Here is a 10,773-nt window from a genome sequence, read left to right as displayed (position 1 = left end):
GATGGGATGGGATGGGATGGGATGGGATGGGATGGGATGGGATGGGATGGGATGGGATGGGATGGGATGGGATGGGATGGATGGAGAGCCCTGGCAGGGGAAGAGAAGGGACCTGCTGGAGTTCTGGATCTCACAGTCACATTGCTCAGATAGGAGAGGCCCCTGACCCTGACCCTCTGTGGGAGGGTCTCTGTGAACACCTGGAGGAGTGAGTGCCCTTAAGGGTTTTCATTTTGCTGTTCCCCTTTGTTCTGGAGCTGTTCCCTCCAACAGTGCATGTGTAAAGCCAGGGACAGACGCTGGGCTGACACTGCTGGGAGCAGTCAAAGGAGCTTGAAAAGGTGCTGTGGGTTCCAGTTACCCTCTGGGATCCTCCCATCCAGCTGCTTTAGCGGGAGGAGACCCTGAGCTTCCATCTGTTCCAGCAGCTGGCTGGAAGCTGGAATCCTCAGCAGGCTGGAAGCCTCATCTCCATCGCTGCTGTTGAAATCGGAGGGGTCTTGGCTCTCCTGCGTGTCCCAGCCAGCACTGGGGAGCGGGGTGTCCCTGCTGCTGGCGGTGTGCACGGCACCCAGGGCGTGCTGCAGCCACAGCAGCCGCTTCAGCCCTTGCACCGCCCTCCCTTTGTCGTGCAGGAGCTGGTGCTCGGTCAGTGCCCTCCTGCTGCGGGGGAAGGAACGCGGGGTCAGGGACGGGAGATGCTGATTTGCATCCATCCATCCATGAATCCATGAATCCATGAATCCATCCATCCATCCATCCATCCATCCATCCACCCACCCATCCATCCATCCATCCATCCATCCATCCATCCATCCATCCATCCATCCATCCATCCATCCATCCATCCATCCATCCATCCATCCATCCCAGATGCTTCTCTGCGCTGAGCAAGGAGTGCTGGAGGTGCCTCAGGCTCCAGCAGCCTGTCAGGAAGCCTAAAGATTCCTGCAGATGGGAAGCTTGTGGGGATTTGGAAGGAATTTAATTTAATTTAGAGATGGGATTTTTGAGTTGTTTTAGATTGTGTGATTTTTTTTTTCTATGTTCTACATAGGCAGGAAGTGTGGGTTCAGCTCACGTCTTCACTGCATGCCTCAGAAGGTCTCAAGACCTCTAGTTATAAGACTTTTTAATGACTTATTAACTAATAAAACACTGTCAACAAAGATATTTATTAATATATATTAAGTTTTATTAATTTATTTATTAATAAAGATTAAGTTTTTTACTTAATCTTTAAACATTTCATCTTATGGGCTCTGAGCTTCCTTAGCCAATCATGTTATGACACACAAACCTACAGTACTGTACTCTAAAACTCTAAACTTTTTTCTACTTACTTTAATATGTCTCTGCTTTAAACTATAAATCCACATTCTTGCTTCTAGCACCTAAGTTTGGAAGCCTTTTCTAAAGTCTCAGGTCAAATCTTGTGTTTAATTCTAAGCTTTGGCTTGCAGGCCCAAAGTTCTGAGAGTTCCCTGCATTTCAGATTCCAGCAAAGCTGAAATGCTTTGCTATTCCCAAAGGTGTGCCTTGAATCTCCTCTTTTTCAAGAAAGGTAAACTGGGGAGACTGACAATTTGATCTTTCCCAAATTTATTTTGCTATTGAAACCTTCTTTTCAGAGGTTTCAATAGCAGAATAAAGTTCCCTTTCCATCACCTCAGTGTTACAGAACTCTTGGGTTTTGTCTTTCATTCCAGAGTTGTAACTCAGGAGTAATTTACCTGAAATCACTGATGTCCATGAAATAAAACCAAACTCCTATTTTCTTCAGATACGCCAAAATTTTTGAGTCAACTGTTGGCTGAGGAGGGCAGGCTAAATCTCAGATGCAAATATTTCAGCATTCCAGGCTGCTTAGATAAGATCTCACTGCAGCTATAGGCTCCTACTGCAGATTTGGATCTGAATGGGAGCCTAAATATGGAATTTCAGCATGTGCCATCTCCATGGCTTCTGCTGAACATCCTTATGTGATTTGCCACACTGTGTTTAAAAGTGACAGCTGAAATGTGGTCCATGTTACACATCTAAAAATGCAATTGGTCTAATTTTATACTGCAGAGAGGGTGAGGTAAAATGGTGCTGTATCAAATACATCGAATTTTTCTTCTGCCATGCCTGGAGTAACTTAGAGCAGTGCAGAACACAGCCCATGAAATCAAAAGAGAGCAGTTTTCTAATGATATAAATTAAGTAAAAAGGTAATGTTGCTTACTTTTCAAGGTCTTGGCCCATTGCAGAACAGGCAAAAAAAAGAATTGCCAAAAATGTAACTGTCTGCAGATATCTCTGGGGCAGGAACATTTCTCTCTTCTTTAAATCAGCTCCACAGGACCAGAAGCTGATGGTGTGTTCAGAAATCTTTTCCTCTGTTCTTGCTTTCACCTGACAAAATGAATTTCAGCCTTTAAGCAGGGGTGAGAGTGGAACACTGTGCTGTGGTAAAACATCCCAGAACCTCCCAATCATCCCAGACCCATGGATTTGTAACATAGACAGGAAAGGATGGACAGGATTCACAGGATATTTCTGCATTTCCTTGCTTAGAGTCCTGAATCTCCTTTCCCACTGTTGCCTCTCAATATAACATTTTAAACTCTTGTGCATTTGCAAGCACAGAAAATTATTTTAGGACTTGGAAGATCAAAAAACTTCACAGCAATTTGACACAAAGATCAGGATTGCTGAAAATCATGAAACCCAAAAGGTATTTAAGGTGGAGCAGGAATATCAAGTTAAAACATGCTCAGAGCCCTGGGGTTTGGGCCTTCAATAACACAACCTTTTCCATGAGCAAGACAAGTGCTGACACCCAAATATCCAGGATTATATTAGACTGATGCTGGATTTCTTTTCTGTGAAGAAGTGGATTTCTGGCTTAGGGAAGGCACAACTAGAAGATGTAATTGTGCAATTAAAAATGATTATTTTAATCTATGTTGTCATTTCATCCAGCTCTATATCTGCTCATGGCATTGGTACATCCATACCTACCCATCCCTTCAACCCCACCACATCTTTATTGCCAAGTCTAACCCTAAAATTTCTGCATTTTTGGTACTAATGACTGTACCCTGCTTTAGGATTGGCTCCAGCCTTTATTCCTGTATTAATTGTTACATCAAAACCTGGAGGGACAACAAAACAAAAGTTCAAGCATTTAAATTGTTATGTACAAGTAGTAAAGACAAGTTCCTGTACAAGTTTTTGTAGGAACAATTCTTTCCGTGCAGAAGAAATTTGGGATTATAAAAAACTCAGCATCTCCTCAAAAGACTTACCTTGAATATTGTCAGTGACTGGATAATAAAGCAAATTATACATTAATAGAACATAAATATACATCAGTTCTGTATTTGCTTGTAACAAGTTTGTTCTTAATAAGCCTGCCCTAGTAATCTGTGAGTAATTTTCTTGGGCAATATGTTGAAATCAGACTAGATGTGAAATAACAAGTGGGTATTAGTTCTGATGAAAAACATTAGTTAATAAATGCAGATACATGCACATAAATATACATAGAGATGTGTGTATGAAATGCTGAGGGATATTTGAAGTTATGCTAATGCAGAACTGCTCAGACACAATAGAGAAATGACACTTTGCTACTGTGATCAACACTAAACTCTACATTAATTAAAAGCATCTCCCAGTTACAAAAGGAACATTATCCACTTACTGGTGGGGTTTGGATCCCAGGGAAGTCCTGACCTGCAGAATCTCCTGCCAGCCCCGTGGTGATGCTCCAGTGCAGTGACACTGAGTGCCCTTGAGCACCTTTTATAGCAGCCCAGAGAGCTCAGGAACAATGGGAATGGGCTGCACAGCACCCTGTGACTAAGACCTTGTGCCAGGGAAATGAGACAGCTCCAGCAGTAATAAATCTTGGATTTTAAAATATTCAGCTCTGACTAAGGACAAGATCACAGCTTTGCAGGCCGTTTCGTCTTCCTTTGCAGTCTCTCCTGTTTTGTGAGAACTTTTGATTCTAACACAGCTTTGCTGTGCCCCAAGATGATGGACAGGGGATATCCAGCTGTTCCAGGGTTGATCAGGAAAAGTGTCTCTGGTGTGGAAATACATTTTGCTCCTTTCCTGTCCTTATGGCTCAGGTGTGGACCCTGAGTTGGGTAAGAGGAATCTAAATTAACAGTACTGGTGATGCCTGCAATGTACAGTCAGCAAAGCCCGGTTACAGAATCACAGAATCGCAGAATGAACCAGGTGGGAAAAGACCTTTAAGATCATCCAGTCCAACCTATGACCAAACATCTCCTCATCAACTAAGCCACAGCACTGAGAGCCACGTCCAGGATTTTTGTAATCACATCCAGGACAGTGTCTCCACCACCTCCCTGAGCAGATGATTCCAGTGCCCAGTCACTCTTTCAGGTAAGAATTTTTTCTGATGTCCAACCTAAACTCCCTCTGGCACAGCTTAAGGCTGGGTCCTTTTGTTCTGTTCATGGTTGTCTGGGAGCAGAGCCCAACCCCAACTGAGCACAGCCACCTTTCAGGGAGCTGTAGAGAGTGATAAGGTCACCCCTGAGTCTCCTTTTCTCCAGGCTGAACAACCACAGCTCCCTCAGCCATTCTTCATAGAGCTGGTGTTCCAAGCCCTTCACCAGCCTTGTTTCCCTCCTCTGGACGTGTTCAAGCAAGTTCAAGTTACTCACAGCAAATCTCAGGAGGTGGTAAATAATAAAATCCCAGAATGGTTAGACTGGAAAGGACCTTAAAGCCCACCATCCCACCCTCTGCCATGGCAGGGACAACTTCCACCATCCCAGGTTGCTCCAAGCCCATCCAACCTGGCCTTGGACACTTCCAGGGATGGGGCAGCCACAGCTGCTCTGGGCAACCAGAATAAGATCCCACTGGATTTTATTGTTCAGTACCATTTTAATTTAAATCTGTTGATTGTACAGTAAAAAAAAATTCATTTGAAATTTTGGAAAATGGGAGAAACTCACTAAACAATAAAAGTGCAAATGGTAGTACAGGCAAAAAGTCAACTTACGACATGTTTTGAAACCTTGCAAGCTGACACTACACAAGGTTTTATATTTACTGTATGACCTCTAAGCAGGTAATTTCAATAGAATTTGGATACTCAGGATGTGGCTTGATCATTAGGCTGGAACCACTTAAGAGGACCAGTTCCTGCTTCTCAAAGTGAAAGACAGTGAATGTATTTGTCACCTCTGAGGAGCAATTCCCTGGGAGGATTGCAAAGATCATTTGCTCAGTGTTTTCTGAAGCCATGGATTCCTTTCCCATAGGCACAGGGCTGTGTTCCTGACAAAGCCAGGCTCAGGTGGATGCAGACACATTGTCCTGCACAGACAGACCCCTTGCAGGGCTTCACAGCCTCTGTTCTCCAGCTTCCATGGACACCAAATTGCTTTTCATTGTGTTCCTCAAGGCAGCTTGTCTGAGACACCCAATAAACATTCCTCATTTCATTACCTGAGTCCTGATCATTAAGGAGAGTGTCACTCATTAGAGTGTGTCACCAATTAAGGCTGACATTCGTTAGCACTTACACTGTTACACCAAATTATCTGCCGTGGATCCCTTGGTTACATCTTCAAGGATTAATGAGCATTGGCCAAAGTCCTGTGAGAAACATCTGGGACAATTCATCCATGAACTTCTCAAGTCTCCAGCGTACAATGGGTTTTCATTGGATGCAGTTATGGCATCTCCACCAGAAAAACATCAATTGAGCGACCACAAGCAGAGATGGTGACGTGGGATGAGGACAGGGGCACTTGGAGAGCGTTCTGGTGGTCACAGCACACTGCCATGGCTTTGCCCTTCCACCAAGGACCCTGGAGAAGTCAGAATAACCATGTTCATCACTTTGTGACATCTCACACTGCCGTGCCTTTGCCCTTCCACCGGCCATTTCCTTCCACCAAGGACTCTGGAGAAGTCAGAATAACCACAGTCATCACTTTGTGACATCTCCCTGAGGTCAGACTGGGCCATGGTCACCCTATATCCATGAGAGATACAACATTTCTAAAGAAAACATAAAATGTGTCCATTGCACACTGCAGGCACTCCCCCAGGAGGAAATGTTCCCGGCTGTAATGGGGTCAGTGCTAATGTCACAGGGGGAAATTGTACCACCAGCACTCCCAGGTGATATTTTTAGCTGGGATGAATTGACCTCTGTGAGAGGCCTGAGCGGTGCAGAGAGGAGCAGGAGCCTCTTCTGTTGGAGGGATTTGGACTGACCAGAGCTTTGTCCCCCCTCAGGGCATCCTCCACAGCATTCTTGGAGCCATCAAAGGTTCCAGCCTTGGCTTCAAAGCCTTCTCTCCCTCCCTCCAGCTTTCCCTGCTCCCTGCCTGGGAGGGCCTTTCGCTGTTCCCTCACCTTCAGCGGGAGTTTTGGAGCAGGAGGGTTGTGCCAATTATAGTTTCCCAGGGAGTGATTCTTTTGTTTTGCTTTCCAGCCCTTTCCCCGGGGAGCCAGGTGGGGGAGGAAGGGAATATGGCCTGCTGCAGGGCATGAAAGAAAAAGAGAAGAGAAAGCCTGGAGGCCCAGCTGAAGGGGAAGAAGGAGCTGGGGGAGGGAACAGAAAGCAAAGCAAATGTGCAAATAGCCTCGTTAGGCTAAGGAGGATCCTCTGGCCTGGGATTTGAAAACTTAATTAAACAAAGACTGTGCTGCATCAAAGGGATCCTCTATCTGTAGGGAGAGGGCTGAGAGATCTGAGGAATTTTTTCCATGTGCTGTTCTCTGTTACTCACCAGTAACAGGAGTGTGGGCTCCAGAAGTCTTCCTGCTTCCCTGACGAAAACATCAACTCTTTTTTTATTACCATTATTTTTGGGTTGTGTTTTTTTTTTTCCCCTTACTGCTCTTAGCCCAACAGACCCGAAATCCTGCGAGCTGCTGTGCCGTGAGTGGAAAGCCGGGCACGCCCTGCCGAGAGGAAACGCTCTGACCACACTCAGGGCAAACAGAGCTGCTGGAGAAGCAGCAGCTGCCAAACGGCTGTTTGCCCTCCCTGGCCTCCCCCACTCAGATACAGGAGGAAATGACACCTCACAGCAAACCACGAAGATTTTGGCACCATCGCACCTGCACTCGGTGCTCCAGGGGCATCACCAGCTCTCTGTCCTTGGGGAAGGAGCCAGCAGATCCATGGCTTCCATCACCATTTCAAGAGGTGAAGTTCAGCTCCAGGCTTCCCCTCCTTTCTGGGTGCTTTTAGCTCTTCTGTGTCACCTCCTTGTCGCTGGGGACAGTCCTGTGCCATCTGGAGAGGTGCCAGCAATCTCATTTGGGAAGGGGCAAACTGTTGCAGGAGCAGTTTGAAATTGTGGCCCCTGCGCACTGTGCACGCGTCATTCCAGAGAAAACTCCCATCTTCCAGGGAATTAAAATTAGAGTTGAACAGCAGTGACTCAGGCTCACTGTTTTCATTTTCCATTTTCTGTTTCCAAGCCAGATCTACAGAAGCTCCTGGGACTCACAGCTCTGTCTGAATACGGTAGCAAGGGTGAGTGTTTTGTCCTTCAAAACCTACCCTGAAGCCAAGCCTGGGGCTGGTTCTCTTTTCTGCCCAAAATTGTCTCCAGATGGAATATTTTATGTGTGCAAAACAAATTCAGGTGAAGCTGAGACAAAGCCTCAGGTCCCTTTTGCAGCTTCTGTAACACCCACTGGGCTCTCTGAGCTTATCCCAGGTTCCACAGCGTTGCAGAACTCTCCTGAAGACCTCACCTGAGTAAAAACAAAACAAAACAAAAAAAGGAGGGATGTTTCCCAGCACCATGAGCCCTATCTCCATGACAAGGAACTCTCTGGGATCTGCCCCTGCAAGAGGATGTCACTGTGCTGTCAATAGCTCAGACATGAGACCCCAACAGTGGGAGAAACCTCCCACCTGGAAAGGTGAGGATGAAGGATGAGCAATTAAATGTCATCCAAGTAAAGAAATGTCACACTGATTAATCCCCGAGTGCTGAGTCTTGGGGACATGCTGTGCTTGGTGCTGCGCCTTATTCTAGGTCTATGATATATAAATTACAGTCTGTTGTTTCCCTCTCTCTTTACATGAAGTCTGATGTAGAGATAAAAGCTTTCACTGTGTAAAAATACATGTTTTAAAAGTGAGGAAATAAGGGACTTGTACCCTTTAAACAGAAGAGTGTGTGGGAATAAGCTCATGCACTGAAATATATCTAAAAGATCAGGCTTGTGTAAGTCTGTTTCTTCAGAAAACAGCTTTCACCAAGGTCGGCTGATGGGCAGGATGTGGAAATGGGGTGAATCCACAGGAGCCCCATGACAGCAGGCTCAGAGGAGCCCTTGTGCAGTCGGTTTCTGACTGAAGATGCATCCCCTCCACCAGTTCCTGTTGTGTTTGAGCAGTGACATTTCCCACAAAAGGCCTTTCTGTGGGCAGAACTGTGCCAGTAAATAACTGGTTTTGCTGGTGTCTGGTTTTGCTTGAGGAGCAGCTCTCAGAGATCCTCTTGCAGATAGAAGTGTTCTCCAGTAAATATTATCTGTCTCCTGAGGTATCCAGAGCTCCAGGAGCATTTGGACAATAAGTCCAAAGCTCTCAGTCACATGGTGGGATTTTGGGGTGTCCTGTGAAGGGCCAGGAATAGATTTTTGATGGTTCTTATGGTTCCTTTCCAGCTCAGGATGTTCTGTGATTCAGCAATCCTTTAAATTTGGCTCACACAGCTGAGGTTTCTTCGAAATCATAACGTATAGAATGTGTTCATTTTCCCCTGAGACTGAAATCTCAGAAACCACAACAACAGCTTGACTAGAACACCTTACTGCAGACCAGTAGGGTCTTGGATCCTGCTCTGGGGGTTTATAAAACATTTAACCAATGATATTGGACACAGGTGGTAAAAGCAGCGAGTGCGATGCAGCAGGATTTTTCCAAACAGTGCGGGATTTTCCAAACACAGCAGGATTTTCCAAACACAGCAGGATTTTCCAAACACTCACAAACTTGGAAGAAGGAGGGAAGTGATGTAGCACAAAGCTCCCACATATGTGACATGCACAGGGCTGGTTTGGGGACCAGCTTTGGGTCACAATCAAAGCACTGGCTTTGGAATAACACAGGAATTGCTGGCACATCCCAACCCCAGCTCTGGGAATTTGGCTGAGCACTCTGAGCTCTGCCTCGTGCCCTGTGATGGGCCATGTTCAGTTTCTGAATAACACCAGAAACAAACTGAAAACAGATTATGTTTGGATGATGTGATTTTTGTGGGCTGTGATTTATAAAATGTGGTGACAGGCTTAACCCCAGGGAAGAAGTGCTTGAATGGAGCAGGTAACATGTCCTAGGTGAGTGCTGAGTGCTCTGTTTGCTTTGCAGCAGGTGAGCTGACTTCTGAATAAATCCTTTGTTCCCAAGTCTGTCACCTGGAATGATCTTCATACATCATGTGTAACTTTGGTATGAAATTAAAAGTTATGTTAGGATTACAAGCTTGTCCAAGTTGCTCTCTAATATTTGTTCTGTTTCTTTTTAAAATATCCATTATTGCAAAACTTAAATCGTGTTTGAAATGCACATTATGTGATGTGAGGGGTTCTAGGAATGCTGCAAACCCCCTTGGAGAAGGGAGGTGAGTGCTGGAAATCACCTTCTCAAAGAAGTCACAAAGTGAAATGGCTGAACAGCTCCAACCCTCAAATTATTTCCTTTGTTTGTGTTGCCTCAGGAAATTAGCCATCAGCTAATTTAGATTACAACGGATTAGATTTCCTTAATTAAAGGCAGGTAACTCTCAGATAACTGTATACACCAATAAAGATACTTTGGAGCATTCATTACCTCAAAGTCATTGTTGTGTTTCTGTCCCTTGGCCAGTTTTCACCCTTTGAGGATTTTATTGAGAAAAAGCTCTTAAAAATAACGGGGGATGCTGCAAAAGATTTTGAAAATTCCAATTAATTATATCAGCTGGTTGTTTTTAATTCCAGTTGGGTTTCTGGAATTCTGGTAGACAAGGACATCCCATGCTCTGCTCAGTTCCTGTTTGGAAAGCAGAGTCAACAAGCATTAATTTGTACTCAAAATGCCTTTTTGTGTATTACGTGATTAAAACTATTATTAATTACACGTGTACCAGATAAATTTGTCTTCTCTGGCCCATGACAAAGAGTTGAAGTCTGGATTAAACTCAGCCTGGCTGTAAGGGGAGGTTTTTGGGAGGTTATTGCAGCAACAACCCTGGGTGGATTTCTTATTTTACCTGAAAACAGAAATCAGGAGGTTTGTTATCAAAGGCAACCCCTTTGGAACAAGTTCATTGTTTAATTAGAGGTTAAAACCCCATGTTGTATGTACAAATGTTGTGTATGAATGAGAGTTTGGCAAAGCACATCAACAGCACTGTGTATTTGTAACTGAAACTCCTCCGTTCAAATCCTTCTCATTTTCTCTAGTTCAGAAAAAAAAAAAAAATCAGTTCCGTCCTTTGTGCCTCAGTAAGCAAAGCCCGGACATAAAGTTTAAAATTTACCAAAAACTTCGGCTTACAGCAGTTTGCTCAACACACTTATTTAAAGCTCAGGGGGAGAAACGGGTCTGAGAGAATCGAAGCGTTCAGAGGTGTAAACCCTACCTGGAGGGACCTCATCGGGCCAGAGACACAAGGAAATAAAACTTTATTTTTCACGTCAGCCGGAAAATCAGCAGCTCCGGGGCTGCGACCGCTCCGGATTCCAGGGCCCGGGCGGGGCCCCCTCAGCGCTCCCGCC

This window comes from Geospiza fortis, unplaced genomic scaffold, assembly GCF_000277835.1.
Source record: "Geospiza fortis unplaced genomic scaffold, GeoFor_1.0 scaffold391, whole genome shotgun sequence".
NCBI classification, from domain to species: Eukaryota; Metazoa; Chordata; class Aves; order Passeriformes; family Thraupidae; genus Geospiza; species Geospiza fortis.
This window is presented reverse-complemented; position numbering follows the sequence as displayed.